This window comes from Myotis myotis, unplaced genomic scaffold (genome assembly GCF_014108235.1).
Source record: "Myotis myotis isolate mMyoMyo1 unplaced genomic scaffold, mMyoMyo1.p scaffold_m19_p_1, whole genome shotgun sequence".
In the NCBI taxonomy this organism is placed as follows: domain Eukaryota; kingdom Metazoa; phylum Chordata; class Mammalia; order Chiroptera; family Vespertilionidae; genus Myotis; species Myotis myotis.
In genome coordinates, this window is record NW_023416313.1 from 54,255,310 (window position 1) to 54,261,447 (window position 6,138).

Sequence of the window (6,138 nt, forward strand, 5' to 3'; positions counted from 1 at the left end):
ATGCATGCCATGGGTTTGCTATTTCAATAAGTATAACAAAAGGTCCCAGTTGCCAGATAAAATACAGGATGCCTCAGTAAATTCAAATCTCAGGTACACAATATATAATATTTTAGGTAAGTCTAGCCTATGCAATATTTGTGACATTCTTATACTATAAAAGTATTCATTATTTACCTGAAACTCAAATTTAACTGGGTATCCTATATTTGTATTTGTTAAACCTGGCAGGCCTACAATCTCACTTCATACATGCAAGGCTGGCTTCTGGAATGTTCCATTATTTGCTGTTTGTTTCTAGTCCTTGCCAAGACAAATGACTATAGATTGGGTACTATACGGTCTCTTCTTCCTCTTTAGTTTCAAGTAGCTCCAGTTTAATTTGTAGACACCGTTAACAATTATAGATGGATGATGATTGCTACGGTGAGTTTGCTTTGGGTAAGTACCATGACATCCATACAGCTTTTATAAAATGCTACACAATCAATAAAAAGAAATTAGAACCATCAATTCTAGGTGTAAAGATGTAATCAGCTTTCAGAGGCATTTTAAATTCTTTATATCAGTGTTGTGACCAACTATAGGAAAAAACAAATTCTTTTTCTCTTCACCAATACCAAATTATTTCTTATAAAAATGTAATATATCCCTTTATGGATAACGCTGTTAATAGGAGACTTGGTAATCTGCTACTTCAATCTTATTTCTTATTCTCCCTGGACCTCTGCTCCTTCATCTGTAAAATGAAGGAGCTAGAAGACACAATTTCAGGGCCTTTGTCAGGATCCTGGAGTCAGCCGCAGGCTTAATCAGCCTTTCTCTGTGGACTCCCTTTTACCACAGTCCCCCCCGAGATGACCCACCTCTCATCAACATTCCTCTTCCCTAGGGTTGGGGACAGTCTTCCCAAGCATACCAGAAATCACAAAAGAAACAATTACTAAATTTGACTGACTACATCACAATATGCCATGAACAAAATTAAAATGCAAGTGACAAACTAAAGAATTTTTGCATGAAACAATATAGAAAAAATGTAACATGCCAAGAAAAATTTGGGCAAAGGACAAAATAAGCAATTCATACGCTTATACATACTTACATTAAGTGTGCATATGTGTGTCTATGTGTGTGTTTACATACTCATACATAAAGAGAGATAAACATGAAAATATGTTTCATCCATTGGTAAATAGAGAAATATGAATTAAAGAAAGCAATTATTGCCCAGCCAGTGTTGCTCAGTGGTTGAGCATCAACCTATAAACCATGAGGTCATGTTCCATTCCCAGTCAGGGCACATGCCTGGGTTACAGGCTTGATTCCCAGTAGGGGGCATGCAGGAGGCAGCTGATCAATCATTCTCTCTCATCATTGATGTTTCTATCTCCCTCTTCCTTCCTCTCTGAAATCAATAAAAATATATAAATTTTTAAAAAAAATAAAGAGAGACCTGTAGGAAAGAAATAATCTATGAAAGGAAAAGACTGAAGCCCTAAGTAACAGCTCAGTCCTTTCCCATTAATATTTCCTCAGTCACACATAGCAGTTGAGTGGGGTCCAGGAAGAGCCAACACTTTCACAGACCCACACGTGGCCCCACGATGTTAGCCATGTCTCCCCACGGCCCCACTGTGCTTTGCTCACGAGATCCATTCCAGAGCTTGATGCTCAGACCACAGTTTGCCTTACAGGACCCACCTGGGACCTGGGTGCAGTCCTACACTGTGCCTTTGAAAGCCTAGATTTCCCAGTGGCAAAGAGGGGTGGAGATGGATGTTTTTGACTCCAGAAAGCCACTCTGAAGATTAATGACTTATGTTTTGCAAAGTGTTTGTAAATCCCAGATGAGAGCTGCTCATACAGCTGGTTGCTGCATGATTAGCATTTGCTTTTAAATTGGTTACTCCAGCCGTATTTCAAAACCCCAAAAAGACCCAGATTAAAGACAATGCCCAGGAGTCCACTGATAGTTTTTAGATTGCACTTCCCAGAGGCTGATGAGCTGCCAGAGACAGAACACTCCGATCCAGCCTCTACAGAGACACTGCAACTTCGCTTTCAGCTGTGGGATCAAGAGCATAACACTCACATTTGAACCAACATCTGATGTCTCCCTTGAGGCCTCGCTGCAGACTGCCACCACACTGTCCTGCTTTTGGAATGTTTCCAGGCTAATAGCAAAATGATTTCTTATGGGACTATCAGAGGGGAAAGACTGGGTGGAGATTTATCTGGCTATTTAGAAAAATAATTAATAAATAAGTTTGAGTGATAATCACAGATAATCCAAACTGGTTTAATATACGTGGCTTCTAATGATGTATAAATTGATTAGAAACTATACTTACAATCTGATTATCCTTAGATGGAGCAAAGGCCAGTTTTGGAATTCTGTATTGTTGTCTACTTTAACATTGATTTTTTTTTTTTGGTTGAGAATTTGAGTAACTTATGCTTTAAAACATGAAGATAAAGTGCATTAATGCAAAAAGAAGAAAATAAAATTACTATGGTGCTTTTCCCCTGCGCAGTATTTTCTACAGCCTTTCCAGCTTTTTAAAGAATATTAAAAGCATCAAAAGGAGAAAGAGGTATAATTTATAATGATGTGCCATGCACAACTCTAGAAGTTCCCACAGCACCAATGGAACAGATTTGGAAGCCAGCCTTGAAATAGTTACAAGTGCAGTGGAAATCTACATTTGAAAAGTTCCAGTGGCTTGAGGAGTCAGAGTTTTCACAAAAACAGACAAAGTTAACCTTTGTCCTACAGATAAATTATATTTTAAATGAATAGCTAGTGTGCTCACTTCGGCAGCACATATACTAAAATTGGAATGATAACAGAGAAGATTAGCATGGCCCCTGTACAAGGATGACACACAAATTCGTGAAACGTTCCATATTTTTTTAAAAAATAAATAAATAAATAAATGAATAGCTAGTAATCATGCATGAAGTAGTCACATGAATGTTATTAAACAGTATTGACTATATGCACCAAATATAGAAGTACATTAGGATAAATGGTGGCTTCATCATGGCTTTTTTTTTAATTTTCAACTTTCTTAATATTTGGTTAAGGTCTAAGTGGCTTGAGGAATAACAATAAGTCTTATAGCCTGTGGCTTCTAGGTTTTCTCAGTTCTTCTCATTGAATCTACACTGAAAAGGAAAAAGAAAACCTTAAAGAAGGCCGCCCTTTCACAACATCTTCCTGAATAAATTTCACAAATGACTAGAAGCAATATTAAATGGTTTGGCCCTCAATAAGCAATTCAAAAAATATTCTTTTGATCAGCTAAAACGGAACCAAGGATTATCTGTTGGTGACATTTTCACCATTTAGAAGTATAGCTACATTCACCAAGACAGAGGCCCAGAGAGTGAGGGACGAAGCTATGCCTGCTGCAATCTCCATTTTACTTTCTATTCCCAATTAGAGTGCTGGCCCATAAAACAGGTAGGTAGGTGCCAAGGGAATGACAGATGGAACCAGAATAAGCATACAGTATTAACCAAGAATGTGGCTATTAGGAGACTGGTGGGAGGAACTTGAAACCTAAGGGCCAAATTTCTACTAGCCTAGAAGCCCTGGAAATTAGCCACCTTTTCTTGAGGTTCTACTATATGACAGGCACATTGCAAACATTATTATTAACATTCACAACAACTCCAAGAGATCGGGATGATTAGCCCCATTTTACAGTTGAAAAAAATCAAAGGCCAAGATATTAACTAATGTGCCCAAGGTCATGAAGTTACCACAGTGCAAAAAAAGCATAATTCAAACACAGGCAATTCTGACATCCAAGTCCATGTATCAGACTTCCGCACAAACCCAATTAACCTAAATGGCATAGCTGCAAACACATCTTTATGCATCCCTGTGTGTTTATATTCTTGGTCTGTGTTGTGGGCACAGTCTTTACAAACAAAAGCACAGAAATTATATAAAATAGTGACCATATTTTACACAGTACATAGTCAAAGCTATCATCTGAAAAATCATTTTTGTGTCATTTTCCAGGTGTGATCATCTGCATGACATAATAGAGAAGATCAAAAATAATGTCCCTAAAGCAATCATAGGCAAAGGATACTAGATCATGACCAGCTTAGATCAGTGAAATCTCAAAGGAATGCCCCACCGAGACATATTGATTTAGATATTCTGGGAGTGGAGCTCAGCAATCTGTCTTAACAAGCCCTCCAGGTGAAGGTGCGACATGATAAAGTTTGAGAACACTGGCTTAGGCTTCAACCAATTCTGATTTGACTTCTAGGATGACAGCATGATCACATCCCTGAAGACACAGGATGGAAAGTGAACACCTAAACAAATTTGGGGCTCTAAGAGCAAGAAAGACTCTATGACGGCCAGAGAGTCTCTACAAAAAATATTTTAGGAGGCCCTAGCCAGATGGCCAGGTGGCTCAGTTGGTTGGGCATCACTTCGTGCACCAAAAGGTTGTGGGTTTGAACCCTGGTCAGGGTGCATAGGGGAGGCAACCAATCAATGTTTCTCTCTCACATCAATGTCCCCTCTCTCTCTCTTAGTCAATCAATAATATCCTCAGGTGAGGGGTTTTGTTATGCTTCAGCGATCAGAGAAGGGTTACAGGCCTCAAGGGAAGTAACATGTGACTCAGCCAGAAGGATGGGAGAGTTGCATAGGACCGAAATGAGCATTTCAAAGAGTGAAAACAAAATGAGAGCAGGAAGTCGCTATCATTCCCTTAGCCCAGAGACACTTAAATGATTAGGATTCATTTATTACAGATGAAGTAAAAACTCATTTCCCCAAATGTCAATCTAATACATATAAAAACCCCCAACTCCTTCTTTTTCAATTATAAATATGACTAAATGGGAATTGTAATTTTAAAGTATCGCAATGTGAAGAAAGCAAATAATTCTCTTGAGATTATTTTTCATATTTAGATTAATTTAGTGAGACTTCATATTACCCACATCATAGCTCTTTTGTTTACCTAAAGTAGTATCACTACTTTTTTCAAATGGCCAGTACAAGTTTTAACAACAATATCTTGGGTCATATTTTTAACTACTGCTTTTGGGTTTTCTGATGTGAACAAAAAATGAACACCAAAATCTAGAAAATAAATAAGTTAAAGACAAGTCGCGGGGGGTGAGGGGGGTGACGGGCATATTTGTAACACATAGAATAGGAAAGGAGTTAATATGCATAATCTATAAAAAAGCTTCTATCAATACAAAAAGAAAAATAATTCAATATAAAAATGAGCAAAGGAAACAGACCAATCATCTTTCATTCATTCAACAATTATTCTTTACTTTTTTAGATTCAGTATCATTTGTATCCAACCTTTCTAGTTGTGGCACCTTGAGCAATTTATTTAACCTCTCTCTGTTTTCCCACCAGTCATAGGCATATAATAACAGTGCCTACTTCATTCTCTGTAAGTATTAAGATATATCTAAAGTATAAAAAGGTGCCCTAACCAGTTTGGCTTAGTGGATAGAGTGTCAGCCTGTGGACTCAAGGGTCCCAGGTTCAATTCCGGTCAAGGGCATGTACCTTGGTTGCGGGCACATCCCCAGTAGGGAGTGTGCAGGAGGCAGCTGATCGATATTTCTCTCTCATCGATGTTGCTAACTCTCTATCCCTCTCCCTTCCTCTCCCTTCCACATTGCTATTACTATTTACCAATTACAAGACAAGCACTCTACTAAGCACTACCTATTCTCAAAGAAAAATAAATGGCAAGAACATGGTAAAAGATGCCTACTATCAAATATGCACAAGTTTGTGGGAAAATAGCATTTTCATGCTTTGTCAGTATAAATTGGGGGCAAATGACAATGCAGTACCATCTCACACCTGTCAGAATGGCTACCATCAATAGATCAACAAATGACTAGTGCTGGTGAGGATGCAGAGAAAAAGGAACCATCTCGCACTGCTGGTGAGAATGCAGACTGGTGCAGCCACTGTGGAGAACAGTATGGAGTTTCCTCAAAAAACTAAAAATGGAATTTCCATTTGACCCAGTTACCCCACTTCTAGGAATATATCCCAAGAAACTAGATACACCAATCAGAAAGGATATATGCACCCCTATCTTCATAGCAGCACAATTTACCATA

General features: G+C 38.3%; 1 non-coding gene across 1 annotated transcript; it reads left to right on the plus strand.

The window, feature by feature from the left end:
• The first annotated feature begins 2,808 nt into the window (after nucleotides 1-2,808).
• Nucleotides 2,809-2,916, plus strand: LOC118661155. The gene has a single exon (XR_004969170.1). It is a non-coding gene; the product is annotated as a U6 spliceosomal RNA (small nuclear RNA).
• Nucleotides 2,917-6,138: the final 3,222 nt, after the last annotated feature.